The sequence below is a fragment of the Aquarana catesbeiana genome, linkage group LG04 (genome assembly GCF_042186555.1).
Source record: "Aquarana catesbeiana isolate 2022-GZ linkage group LG04, ASM4218655v1, whole genome shotgun sequence".
Lineage (NCBI taxonomy): Eukaryota > Metazoa > Chordata > Amphibia > Anura > Ranidae > Aquarana > Aquarana catesbeiana.
The window spans coordinates 273,590,745-273,605,340 of NC_133327.1; the positions used below are offsets into that span (position 1 = coordinate 273,590,745).

At 41.9% G+C, this 14,596-nt stretch overlaps 1 protein-coding gene across 5 annotated transcripts in view; it reads right to left on the reverse strand.

Annotated features, from left to right (window-relative positions):
• Window positions 1-14,596, reverse strand: part of LOC141139945 (uncharacterized) — a 33,060-nt gene that overhangs the window by 4,444 nt on the left and 14,020 nt on the right. The window contains exons 2-3 of one of the 5 annotated variants that reach the window (XR_012243840.1): window positions 5,147-7,955; window positions 4,687-5,058 (exon numbers count right to left, since the gene is read on the reverse strand). The exons of 2 other annotated variants lie outside the window; for them this stretch is intronic. The gene's annotated coding sequence lies outside the window, so the exon portion shown is untranslated. Of the gene's footprint in view, window positions 1-4,686; window positions 5,059-5,146; window positions 7,956-14,596 lie in introns of those variants that run through there. 2 more of the 5 variants (XM_073626575.1, XM_073626574.1) reach the window with 2 other exon arrangements.

Sequence of the window (14,596 nt, forward strand, 5' to 3'; positions counted from 1 at the left end):
TATCACATGGGACCCAAAAGTGACGTTTCATCGTACTTGGCGTCTTCAGGATTTTGACTGTAAAAAGGCGTCAAACACCTCTGTTTAGTTGCCACCTTCCCTTTGAGCATCCGTGGTGAAAGAACTAGAAGATACCTACCTATAGAAGCATATCGTTTGGTGTTGGGATTTGTCACAACTGAACTTTTATGTTTGCATATTATGTATGCACAGCCTTCTACCACCTGAGCCACGCTGAAAAGTTACACCCAGACCTGACCAATCGAGCGAGCTTCCCTGCAGAGGAATCGATGAGAGAGTCGCTGAGCCAGTGGAGGAGGGGAGGGATGGAGGGGAGGAGACACTGGAGAGCAATGCAGAGTCTCCACTCTAATTTATCCCAAAGATGTTCTATCAGGTTGAGGTCAGGACTGTGCAGGCAAGTCAAGTTCTTCCACCCCAAACTTGCTCATCCATGTCTTTATGGACCTTGCTTTGTGCACTGGTCTAAATCGTTTGGTGGAGGTGGGGTTATGGTGTGGGGTAGTTTCTCAGGGGTTGGGCTTGGCCCCTTAGTTCCAGTGAAGGGAACTCTCAAGTCGTCAGCATACCAAGACATTTTGGACAATTTCATGCTCCCAACTTTGTGGGAACAGTCTGGGGATGGCCCCTTCCTGTTCCAACATCACTGTGCACCAGTACACAAACAAGGTTCATAAAGACATGAATGAGCAAGTTTGAGGTGGAGGAACTTGACTGGCCTGCACATAGCCCTGACCTCAACCCGATACAAACACCTTTGGGATGAATTAGAGTGGAGACTATGAACTAGGTTTTCTTGTCCAACATCAGTGCCTGACCACACAAATGCGCTTCTGGAAGAATGATCAAACATTTCCATAGACACACTCCTAAACCTTGTGGACAGCCTTCCCAGAAGAGTTGAAGCTGTTATAGCTGCAAAGGGTGGGCCAACTCAGTATTGAACCCTACGGACTACTGGGATGCCATTGGCCACTTAAGGACCAGGCCTATTTTTTACACTTGGGTGTTTACAAGTTAAATCATTATTTTTGCTAGAAAATTACTTAGAACCCCCAAACATTATATATGTTTTTTCCAGACACCCTAGAGAATAAAATGGCGGTCGTTGCAATACTTTATGTCACACTGTATTTGCGCAGTGGTCTTACAAACGCAATTTTTTGGGAAAAAATACACTTTTTGAATAAAAAAATAAGAGAACAGTAAAGTTAACCAAATTTTTTTTTTATATTGCGAAAGATAATGTTAGGCCGAATAAACTGATACTCAACATCTCATGTTTCAAAATTGTGCCCGCTCATGGAATGGCAACAAACTTTGACACTCCAAAGGCGACAGTTAAAAATGTCTACAGGTTACCAGAGTTACAGAGGAGTTATTTTGCTAGAATTATTGCTCTCTCTCTAAAGATCACAGTGATACCTCACATGTGTGGTTTGAACACGGTTTACATAATCAGGCGCAACTTACGTATGCGTTCGCTTCTACGCGTGAGCACGGAGGGATGGGGCGCTTTAGCTTTTTTTTTTTTTATTTATTATACTTTTTAATTTTTTATTTTTACACTGTCCCTTAAAAAAAAAAAATGTTGGATCACTTTGATTCCTAATCTAAACATCCCTTGTAATAGAAAAAAGCATGACAGGACCTCTTTAATCTGAGATCTGGGGTCAAAAAGACCTCAGATCTCACATTTACACTTAAATGCAATAAAAAAAATTGTCCTTTTAAGGCCGTTGGGCAGAAGTGACGTTTGACATCGCTTCTGTCATCCAATGACATTGAGTCAAGTGGGGGCCATCATTCCCTCACTTGACTTCCTGCCTCTCAGGGGACAGCATTGGATCATCTTCGCTGCTACCGATGGATCCCGTGAGCGGCATGCGGCGGGGGGGACCTCTCCCGCCGCCGATAAAAGTGATCTCATGGCGAATCCGCTGCGGAGACCACTTTTATCCTAAAGCCGACCGCCCACCGTTCAAGAAAATACCGGGGTTATGGCAGCTATCTCAGGTAGAGGATGGAAAGCCCAGATTCTCGCAGTAGGAGCCAGGTTGGCATACTTTGCGGATGCTTGGACAGCTAATTCTTGGAAGAAGGCAACGGTCACCAAAGGGTCATTTCTGGAAATCCTTTAATGCTCCTCATCCAGACCACTTCTCTCCCACTAAGCTACCATATGCACTACAAAAGGCAGGTATATTGCTGCAATACATACAGACGCTTCAGGCCCAAGGACCTGTTCCATTCACAGGAAGATGTACAGGTTTCTTTTTTTTTTTTTTTTTTTTTATATAAGTTTTATTAATGTTCACATTATCCAAAATATACATACATTTCTTTAAAAGAACTCTTTTAAAGAAAAGGAAAACCCTCATTCCCCACCCCAACTCCCTCCTCTCCCCCATCCTTATAAAAATCCTTCCGTTTCCTCTACATCTCCACCTCTCCTAATCACACTTCAAGTAATTCAGAATATCTCCTTGTACTCCTAAACTCTATCCAACCTTTTCAGATGTTTATACATTTTCCTAATCTATCTTCTCCTAAATGGTACCTATCTTTTTAACCCAGTCTCCTAACGTTGGACTCTCTGGCTCTTGCCAATATTTTGGGATTAGGTATTTTGCTGCATTTATTAAATACGTGATCACAGGTTTTTTATATTGCTTAATTGCAAATTCTGTGTTATGAAATAAGTAAATTTCGGGATTTTTAGGCATATTCACTCCCGTTATTTCCTGTATCAGTTGTATTACCTCCTGCCAAAATGTCTGCATTTTTGGGCATTCCCACCATATATGTGTCATTGTGCCTCTCATCCCACATCTTCTCCAGCAAAGCGGTGATTTTTCCGTTTGGTATTTATGTGCTTTCACAGGTCTTATATACCATCTTGATAAACACTTATAATTCATTTATCTCGTGTTTATATCTATCGCTGTACTATCTGCTAATTTCAATATTTTCCCTTTTTCTTGTTTGGTCCAGTTTGCGTCATGCTCTGCCTCCCATTTTTCCCAAAAAAGGGTGGGGTTACACTCTGACAATCTAGTGATAATTTTTTAAATGTAGATGGAAGATGTACAGGTTTCTATTCAACCCTGTTTATGGTTCGCAAAAAAGGACAGGGGTTGGCGTCCAGTTATAGATCTAATGCCTCGTACACACGGTCGGATTTTCCGACGGGAAATGTTCGATGTGAGCTTGTTGTCGGAAATTCCGACCATGTGTATGCTCCATCAGACATTTGCTGTCAGAATTTCCGACAACAAATGTTTGAGAGCAGGTTCTCAAATTTTCTGAAAACAAACTTTGTTGTCGGAAATTCCGAGCGTGTGTAGACAAGTCCGAGGCACAAAATTCCACGCATGCTCAGGATCAAGCAGAAGAGCCGCACTGGCTATTGAACTTAATTTTTCTCTGCTCGTTGTACGTGTTGTACGTCACCGCGTTCTTGACATTCGGAATTTCTGATAACATTTGTGTGACCATATGTATGCAAGACAAGTTTGAGCCAACATCCGTCAGAAAAAAATCCACGGTTTTGTTGTCGAAATGTCCGGTCGTGTGTACGAGGCATAAGGAGGCTGAATCGCTTTATCCTCTTGGAAAAGTTCAAGATGGAATCCGTTCACACAATTATTCAAACAGCACAGCCAGGCAAATTAATGCTTTCACTGAATCCGCAGGACGCCTACCTCCATATCCCAGTTATCCTTCCTTCCAGACAGTGCTGGGACAAGGCCATCCATCGCCCAGGGCAAACATGCTAAACTGTGCCCCCCCTTCCCTCAGGGTTAGGGTCAGGGTGCCCACATCCCTGCAATAAACCATTGTGCCCAGGGTAGCCACCCCATCTGCCCACCCCTTGTCCTGGCCCTGCTTCCAGAGATATCTGAGATTTTTGGTCAGTCAGACGCATCTACAGTTCAACAGCCTTCCTTTCGGTCTATGCACAGCTCAGAGGAAGTTCACAAAAGTTCTCATTGCCATATTAGCCCTGCTCAGAGTGCAGGGTCTTTGGGTTTACCACTACCTGGACGACATCCTTCTTCTGGTTACACAACCTGCAAAGATATGGCTGGATCATCAACTTTAAGAAGAGCCAACTAATTCCAACCCAACAGTTATGGTACCTGGGGGCAGGGGCGGGCTGGGCAGGGGGCCGGGTTGCAATTTCCCCCGCAGGCAGTCCTAACTTATATGCAAAATGGCCGTCAGCCACCCACTGCCCGCTGACGATTTTTTTTTCTCTGAGGAAGTTGGGCTAGGGGCATGGCCACGGCAGCATTCTGGGAGTTGTAGTCCACGCGCACGCCACCTTCCAGTGGGTGGAGAACTGAGGGCAGCGCAACACAGCCAGGAAACTACAACTCCCAAATCTTGGAGACAGGCAGAGGCAGCAGGGCGTGCCGGGGAGTTGGGACCCATGTGACTAGCTCGGGCTGCAAGTTTACTTGACCCAAGGACAGGAGCATCACACCCCCAGGACCTGCTGAACTGGCACTGGCATGGGAAGCTGCCATCACTGAGGTGAGAGACCCTGACACCCACGGTAGGAAGTCAATGGAAATCTCCCTAAAGGCACACAGTGGTAAAAAAAACCTTACAGAAGTTATAACCCCGCCTTACGCTACCCAAAATGAAAAAAAATTATAATTTGACGATTTTCAGTTTATTGTACAGTATATACAAAAATTATGCCTATTATTTTGTTACATGCATATGGATTAAAAAATGTGCATCATCAGTTGACAGCATATGTCCTTTGCTAGGTTGAGCTTCTTACTCAGTCAGTTCTTTTTTTTTTTCTTCTTTTAATTCTTTATTTAAACATTTTTTTTTACAGACAGGCATGAGAGAAACAGTATTCAGACAGTGGCCAAATAAATTTGACTCAAATGGTGCATCACAGCAGAAGAAAATGCTCAGTATCAAAAGAAATATTTTAGTATATTAACCGTCATTTATGGATGGCATTAATGTTCTCGCCGTCTGAACTATAATTCAGTTTTAAACACTTAGCAATTACTCAGTTAATTCTGATGTTACTATGCTGTTTTGAGTTGATATAACCTGCTGGTTCTCCATATTTTGTTTGAGCACTTGTTTTTCAAACCACTGTTCCAATGACTTCTTCCTTGTTAACCAGAAGCACATCTTTGAAGTGGAATATTATGCAATGGCCAAATCAATCACCTGACCTGAATCTGATTGAGCATGCATTTCACTTGCTGAAGACAAAACTGAAGGGAAAATGCCCCAAGAACAAGCAGCAACTGAAGACAGTTGCAGTAGAGGCCTGGCAGAGCATCACCAGGGATGAAACCCAGTCTGGTGATGTCTATGCATTCCAGACTTCAGGCTGTAATTAACTGAAAAGAATTTGCAACCAAGTATTAAAAAGTGAAAGTTTGGTGGATGATTGTTAATCTGTCCCATTACTTCTGGTCCCTTAAAAAGTGGGAGGCACATATACAAACTGTTGTAATTCCTACACGTTCACCTGATTTGGATGTAAATACTCTCAAATTAAAGCTGAAAGTCTGCAGTTAAAGCACATCTTGTTTCATTTCAAATCCATTGTGGTGGTGTATAGAGCCAAAAAGATTTGACTTGTGTAGATGTCCCAATATTTATGGACCTGACTGTATCTGGCATTGTATTTGGGTGTAGTAGGCATGGTCGTTCCTCAGCGTATAGGAGGTCTCACTCCACCTTAAAGAAGAAGTAAACCCTGATGGGTTTTACTTCCTCTTTGTTCCCTGAAAAGTAAAAGCATAATGCATACTAGCCCATTATGTGCCACTTACCTGCAAACAAAGCCTGCGATGTCCCCGCTGGTGACCGCGTCCATCTTCATCCCTCTTCCTTCCGGGGCCGTGGACTCTGGCTCTGTTACTGGCCAGAGTCGCGTGACGTCACTCCCTTGCATGTGCGCTGGGGACGACAGTCACGGCATGAGCACTATAGAAATAATACGATCGTGCCCTTTCTTCAGTGCGCATGCGCTGATGACGCAGGTGCAAGCGTATATGGTTACTATCTCCTGAACCGCACAGGTTTAGGAAATATTTTCAGTAAAAGTAGTGTGTAAGGGTTTACAACCACTTTAAGCAGAAGGAGCAATGCTTGTTGGCATGCCTTAATGTACTATCTGGATATTTGTATAAGCACTACACTAGTAAAGGCCAGTCTTTCTTATCAGCTTTATTTACAACATTCCTACTAAAACCTACAAGCCATGGCTTTTCTAGAACCCTGATTATATCAGTTTTCTACCTGAACCATCTCTTTGTATTTTCCAAATTTCAGTTTTTTTGTACTGATGAATTGCCTCCTGTCCCATGCATCTCATCCATTTTTGGTTGTGTATTGTTTTTTTTTTTTTATGTCCAGCATTTAGCAAGGCTCTTAGCTTTGACACTGGCATGAGCTCATTAGGGTCCTTTGTGAACTTACAGGGTATTAATAATATCATATACTGATCATGCCAGTATACAATTCTTACATAACTTGTCCCACACAAATTCCTTTCTGTGATGATGATAGGATGTGCTGCGGTTGAAAGGTGCAAGGAATCTTCACATAAAATTACTTGGGGTTTTTTTTTGGTAAAAATTGAAGTTGCCAATTTCTTTCTTTTTTATGTTTATGCTTATCATTACTTGTTACAGCAAGCCTTGTATCATAATAACTACCAAAATATGGATCTAATTCATCTGTAGATTCATCACTTTCATCCTCAGCACTTGACGAAGGTACATGTGGGCCTTTTTTTAGGTTGAACAAAGGTTTTCCCCTTATAAGTGACAGCTCAATGTTGAGAGATTGAATTTGCTGGGTCTTGGTTGGAAGAGTACTGACATAATATATATAGGATTTCTTTTTCGGATTTACACAAGGATTGTATGGGTAGCAAGTTCTGTGTCTGCTCATTGTGGTAGAAGTAGTGGAATTTCTTTTGACCTTTAAGAATAATGAAGAAATGGTCTTGTCATCTACAGGACAGTTTTTCTTGAAAGAAACACTAAGCTTATCCTGTTTGCATGGTGCGGAACTCTTCATAGAGTTTATTGAAGATGTTTTTAGTGAGGGAACTTTAGACTTATTAGACTTTTTCTTAGGCTTGCTTGCTTTGTTTTTCTTCTTTTTGGTTTGAGCACCTTTACTCTGTGTGCATGTAGAAGATGTACTGCTAGCATTGACAGATACATTAATTTCACGGGCAAGGTGCATGTCACTTTTGATGTGTGGAAGCTTCTCTTGATTGGCAAGAGTTGTAAGATGTTTACTCTGTATAGGTGGGCTTTGGTTGCTCTTTGGATTTACTTCTTCTTTCTTCTCCCCATTGACTAGAGAATTGTGACTCAGTGGGTCTGTAAAAGATGTACTATTACCTTGAGCAGATTGATTTATTTCATGGTTGAGATTAGATTCATGCTTGTTAAGTGAAATCTTGTTATCCTCAGTGGCAGGAGGCAAAGGATCATTATTCTGTAGCGGTGGCTCATAGTTGCTTGAATTTGGTTTGCTCTTTTGTGTTTTATTTAATTGCTTTGTGTTGTGGTTGATTTGAGGTTGGGAAAACAATCCTGGTTGAACAGTGAAAAATATATCCCGTTTTTGTAATAAAAGTTGCATATTGGTAGAAAGTGGGATAATTGGTGTAGTCACCTGATATAGGCTTCCTGTTGCAAGACAATAGAATTGCCCTGTTGCTGGACAATGCAGATATCTTCTGTTTGGAGTAAGTGGGTTTGCTATGATTGGTAAAAAAAGATGGGGTTTGCATGCATCTGGGTGGTTCATGATGAACGAAATGAAAGGTTTATTCAGTAGATGACCACTATAGTAGCAAGCTACACGTAGGCAAGGTTTGTAAATCCAGTTTTTTTGTTAGTCAATCAACATCTTATCTTGCTACTCTGAAACACAAGGAAAAAAATAATGTAGCACTTCATATGGATTTTGCATTATGATAAAAAAACTGTAATCTCTAAATAACATTGTAATTAAAGGGGTTGTAAAGCTACATTTTTTTAATCAATATCTGATCTATATGCAGCATCATATAGCATATCAGCATAGATCAGGAATATAGCTGTTATTTCTGCAGAAATTTTTGATTTACCTGTTATATGCATATACTTTTTCTGAACTTCCTCCTTTAGTATATCTATGATCTCCTCAGCGTCCGGTTTTTAGAGCGCACTCAGTGCAGCAATGTCACGTCTTCAAACGAACTACAAGTCCCTTGATGCTTAGCGGCATCGCGCATGCGCAGTGCCGTTTTTTCGCTGTGTCAAAGAATGAGAAAGAGCCTTGTTCTCATTTCTCACCGCCCAGCAGCCACGCCCATTCCCGCCTCCCCAGCACACCCATACACTGAATAAAAATAAAGAGGGCAGAGTAAAGGCTGTGTTGCTGAGATTGTCATTCTGATTGCAATAACATGGCATGGGAGGCGGAGCTACAGCATATTAGACACGCCCACCGCCCGAGGCTCCCCTGCCTCCCGTGCCTGTGAATATACACAGCATCTCCCAGCAGGGATGTAGTCCCAAGGGAGGGGGCGAGCACCCTGACTAACCCCCAGCCAGAACGGCTCGGATGATGGGGGCAAGCTGACAGAGGAGGAACAGGAAGTGAGAATTTCAGACACAGAAAAAAATACATTTAAAAGGGAAATCGAAGGAAAAGGTAAGTGAACCAACAATACAATAGCTTAAAGGAACCTAATTAGAAAATAAAAAAAAAACCCTTTACAACCCCTTTAAATAGCATCAGCCATGCACTGCTTCACATTAACGTCTGGATTATCTGTGACCAGCATATGATGGAGCCTTCCTTATAAACCCACAAGTCTGAAGCCAGAGCAGGGGAGAAGGTAGATTACAAACACAACACACTATGAATTACAGTCAGGTCCATAAATATTGGGACATCTACACCATTCTAATCTTTTTGGCTCTATACACCATCACAATGGATTTGAAATGAAACAAACAAGATGTGCTTTAACTGCAGACTTTCAGCTTTAATTTGAGGGTATTTACATCCAAATCAGGTGAACGGTGTAGGAATTACAACAGTTTGTATATGTGCCTCCCACTTTTAAAGGGACCAAAAGTAATGGGACAGATTAACAATCATCCATCAAACTTTCATTTTTAATACTTGGTTGCAAATTCTTTGCAGTCAATTATAGCCTGAAGTGTGGAACGCATAGATATCACCAGACGCTGGGTTCCATCCCTGGTGATGCCCTGCCAGGCCTCTACTGCAACTGTCTTCAGTTGCTGCTTGTTCTTGGGGCATTTTCCCTTCAGTTTTGTCTTCAGCAAGTGAAATGCATGCTCAATCAGATTCAGGTCAGGTGATTGACTTGGCCATTGCATAATAATCCATTTCTTTCCCTTAAAAAACTCTTTGGTTGCTTTCGTAGTATGCTTCGGGTCATTGTCCATCTGCACTGTGAAGCGCGGTCCAATGAGTTCTGAAGCATTTTGCTGAATATGAGCGGATAATATTTCCCGAAACACTTCAGAATTCATCCTGCTGCTTTTGTCAGCAGTCACATCATCAATAAATGCAAGAGAACCAGTTCCATTGGCAGCCATACATGCCCACGCCATGACACTACCACCACCATGCTTCACTGATGAGGTGGTATGCTTTGGATCATGAGCAGTTCCTTTCCTTCTCCATATTCTTCTCTTCCCATCACTCTGGTACAAGTTGATCTTGGTCTCATCTGTCCATAGGATGTTGTTCCAGAACTGTGAAGGCTTTTTTTAGATGTTGCTTGGCAAACTCTAATCTGGCCTTCCTGTTTTTGAGGCTCACAAATGGTTTACATCTTGTGGTGAACCCTCTGTATTCACTCTGGTGAAGTCTTTTCTTGATTGTTGACTTTGACACACATACACCTACCTCCTGGAGAATGTTCTTGATCTGGCCAACTGTTGTGAAGGGTGTTTTCTTCACCAGGGAAAGAATTCTTCGGTCATCCACCACAGTTGTTTTCCGTGGTCTTCCGGGTCTTTTGTTGTTGCTGAGCACACCGGTGAGTTCTTTCTTTTTAAGGATGTTCCAAACAGTTGATTTGGCCACACCTAATGTTTTTGCTATCTCTCTGATGGGTTTGTTTTTTCAGCCTAATGATGGCTTGCTTCACTGATAGTGACAGCTCTTTGGATCTCATATTGAGAGTTGACAGCAACAGATTCCAAATGCAAATAGCACACTTGAAATTAACTCTGGATCTTTTATCTGCTCCTTGTAAATGGGATAGTGAGGGAATACCACACAACTGGCCAGGGAACAGCGGAGCAGCCAATTGTCCCATTATTTTTGGTCCCTTAAAAAGTGTGAGGCACATATACAAACTGTTGTAATTACTACACCGTTCACCTGATTTGGATGTAAATACCCTCAAATTAAAGCTGAAAGTCTGCAGTTAAAGCACATCTTGTTCGTTTCATTTTAAATCCATTGTGGTGGTGTATAGAGCCAAAAAGATTAGAATTGTATCGATGTCCCAATATTTATGGACCTGACTGTATTTCTCAACAGAATCAATGCTTTCAGTGAACAGGGCTGGGATCTGTATGGCAGAAACATATCTACGGTAATATTTCTATGTTTTACCTGCTTTACAAAGTAGGCCATAATATTACAGTATCACTTTCTTCAGGCAAGATACCATGTGCATGAGCATATCTGACTTGACTGCATGCTGTTCAATCTTTTAGTAAAATTTGGGTATCCACAGTTATAACCATATCATGTAGGAAGCACACAAATAGGTTAAACCGAAAATGTATACACAGCTGTTCAATATCTGTAGGCATAACTGTCATTGTCCAGTAATGGGAGGCACCTATTAACTGAAATCCACTTGCATTCTTAAAAAAAAAAGAAGAAAAATCATTGTATACAGCAGGGGTAGTGAATTCAAATTCAAGGATTTCCAGAAACAAAAAAAGAGCCGCGAGATGACAAACAGCATGAGGCAGGGGTGTGACGTCACAGCGTATCTCGCGGCACGGCTAGAAGCCGCAATATAGTAAGCAGCAGGGTGCGGGGTGCACACGCAATGTCATTGGTTGCAGGGACGCTCATGATCCCAGCAACCAATGACTGCTGAGCGGAGGAGTGGGATGTGGTGCTGTACACTGGCGGCCTGATGGTGCATTTAGTGACGGCTGGTATACAGCATATACATAAAATTTGCATTTTTCTGGCAGGTCAAGTAATATCTTGACCTGCCAGGTATCTTGGTAATGGGCAGTTCTGAAAGCTGCAGAGAAAGTCTCAACGTGATGACATTAGCATCATTACCTGCAGAATTCTCCTTTGGGTCTAGGACAGCTTGCTGACACACCCACAGGGGGTGTGTCTATGACAGGGGTAGGCAACCTCGGCCTTCCAGCTGTTTTGAAACTACAAGTCCCATGAGACATTGCAAGACCCTGACAATCACAGGCATGACTCCTAGAGGCAGAGGCATGATGGGATTTGTAGTTTCATCACAGCTGGAGGGCCGAGGTTGCTATGACATACTGAGCTCACAGGAAGTGGAATGAATCACACTGGGCGTCATTCAACCAAGAAGAGAAATGGAGCAGGATTGCAGAGTGGTGAGTGTACAGGGGGCATGGGCTGAAGATAGAATGAGTAAAGCAGCGAGGGGTGCTTTTTTTATATAAAATATATTATTTATATATGAATATCAACCACGACACTTCCTGCCTGGAGTTTTTATATTACATATTATGGACATGATTTTATTTTATTTTGGTGGGGGGTATATGGCTATACATGGCTTGTAATGGTATCAGTGAGAAGTATACTTTTGTACTTTTGAAAACCTAAAAGATCCCGTCCCACCCAAGACTGTATGTATACATATACACACATTATATATATATATATATATATATATATATATATATATATACATACATATACACATATACACACACTATATATATATATATATATATATATATATATACACACACACACACACACACACACACACACACACACACACACACACACACATACATACAAACCACGCTCACGCAGTGGGGTAAAATAAGTATTGATCACATCACCATTTTTCTAGGTAAATACATTTCTAAAGGTGCTAGTGATATGAAATTTTCACCTTATGTTGGTAACAACCCATGCAATCCATACATACAAAGAAACCAGTTATGTGTATTAAAATGGAATGACACAGGGAAAAAGTATTGAACACATGAAGAAAGAGAAGTGCAAAAAGGCATGGAACGCCAAGACACCAGCTGAAATCTGTCAGTAATTAGAAAGTAATCCTGCCCCTTGTCAGAGCAAATTAATATCAGCTGGTTCAGTCTTAACTGATGGCGTATAAAAAGGTGTCTCATTACCAAGGTGTCACACAAAAAACATCTCATGATGGGTAAAAGCAAAAAGCTCTCAAGACCTTTGAAGCCTTATTGTTGCAAAACATACTGATGGCATTCTAAACTCCTGAATCTTCTAGTGAGCACTGTTGGGGCCATAATCCGGAAGTGAAAAGAACTTCATTTCACCATAAACCGGCAACAGTCAGGTGCTCCTTGCAAGTTTTCTAACAAAGGAGAGAAAAGAATTACCAGAAGAGTTGTCCAAGAGCCATGGATAACTTGTGGAGAGGTTCAGAAATTGGTGTAATGGATAGCACTTTTGCCTAGCAGTAAGAAGGGTCGCTGGTTTGAATCCCAACCATGACACTACCTGCCTGGAGTTTGCATGTTCTCCCTGTGCCTGCGTGGGTTTCCTCTGGGTACTCCGGTTTCCTCCCACACTCCAAAGACATGCTGGCAGGTTAATTGGATCCTGTCTAAATTGTCCCTAGTATGTATGAATGACAGTTAGGGACCTTAGATTGTAAGCTCCTTGAGGGTAGGGACCGATGTGAATGTACAATGTATATGTAAAGCGCTGCGTAAATTGACGGTGCTATACAAGTACCTGAAATAAATAAAAAATAAAAGTAATGCACTTAACCACTATGGCCTGTAGGCACGCTCACCACGCAAGGCTCCATTGCTGAAGAAAAAGCATGTTGAAGCTCATTTAAAAGTTTGCTGCACGATATTTAGACAAGCCTGTGAAATACTGGGAGAATATAGTCTGGTCAGATGAGACCAAAATTGAACTCTTTGGATGCCATAATACACACCATGTTTGGAGGTCAAATGGCACTGCACATCACCCCAAAAACACCATACTAACAGTGAAGTTTGGAGGTGAGAACATCATGGTGTGGAGCTGTTTTTCAGCATACGGTACTGGCAAACTTCATGGCATTGAAGGAAAGATGAATGGAAAAATGTAGCAAGACATTCTTTATAAAAATCTGCTGCCATCTACCAGGATAATGAAGATGAAATGAGGATGTACATTTCAGCAATACAATGATCCCAAACAGGAAGCCAATAAAACTCTAAATTGGTTTCAAAGAAAGAAAATAAAGCTGCTAGCATGGCCCAGCCAATTACCTGACTTCAATTACCTGAATCCAATATAAAATCTATGGAAAGAACTAAGAGCCGGTTCACATGGGGGCGACTTGTCAGGCGACCTAGCCGCCTGACAAGTCGCCTCCCGTTCTGTACAATGGAACCGTTCTAATCGGAGCGACGCAAGTCGCTCCGACTTAGAAGAAAGGTTCCTGTACTACTTTGGGGGCGACTTGCATAGACTTCTATACAGAAGTCGTCTTGCAAGTCGCCGCGGCAGTCGTGTGCAGGTCGCCTCGGCGAGGCGACCTGCAAGTCGTGCCGCTTCTAGTGTGAACCGGCTCTAAAGATCAGAGCTCACAAAAGAGGCCTACAGAACCTTCCATATTTGAAGACTGTTTGTGTGGAAGATTGGGCCATAATCACACCTGAGCAATGCATGCATTTAAAGTGGTGTTCCGGACGAAATTGTACTTTTTAAATAAAAATACCCCTATAATACACAAGCTTAATGTATTCTAGTAAAGTTAGTCTGTAAACTAAGGTCTGTTTTGTTAGTTTATAGCAGTAGTTTGTTATTTTATAAACTTACAGCAGGCTGTGGCCATCTTAAGTGTGGGCATCTGAAGCCAGACTGTATTTCTTCCTGGATCTCATCCTTGCAGATCTCGCACATGCTCAGTGCAGCACAAGCAGTGTAATAGGTTTCAGGTCAGGTTTCCATAGCAACGGCAGTGTCAGAGGAAGTTGCTGCCCTTTCCCAGAAGGCATTGCAAACAGGAAATGATGCAATGGGCCACGGCCAGGGAGAAGGAAGTGAAAAATGAATACAGCAGATATACAGTAGGTGCTGAGAAAAAAATTTCAACTATCCAATTCGTTTACAGTGCACAGTTTAGTGAGGGATGCTGAAGAGTTGTAAAAGTGGGTGGAACTCCACTTTAAATCATGATTTAAATCACTAGTAAAAAGGCTTGATTTAAATAATAATTTTTAAAGAGCAACTTTCATCTCTGTCCTGCAGCGGCTCCTCCTCTGAACCACTGTTGACTCACCAACAGTCCCATTCA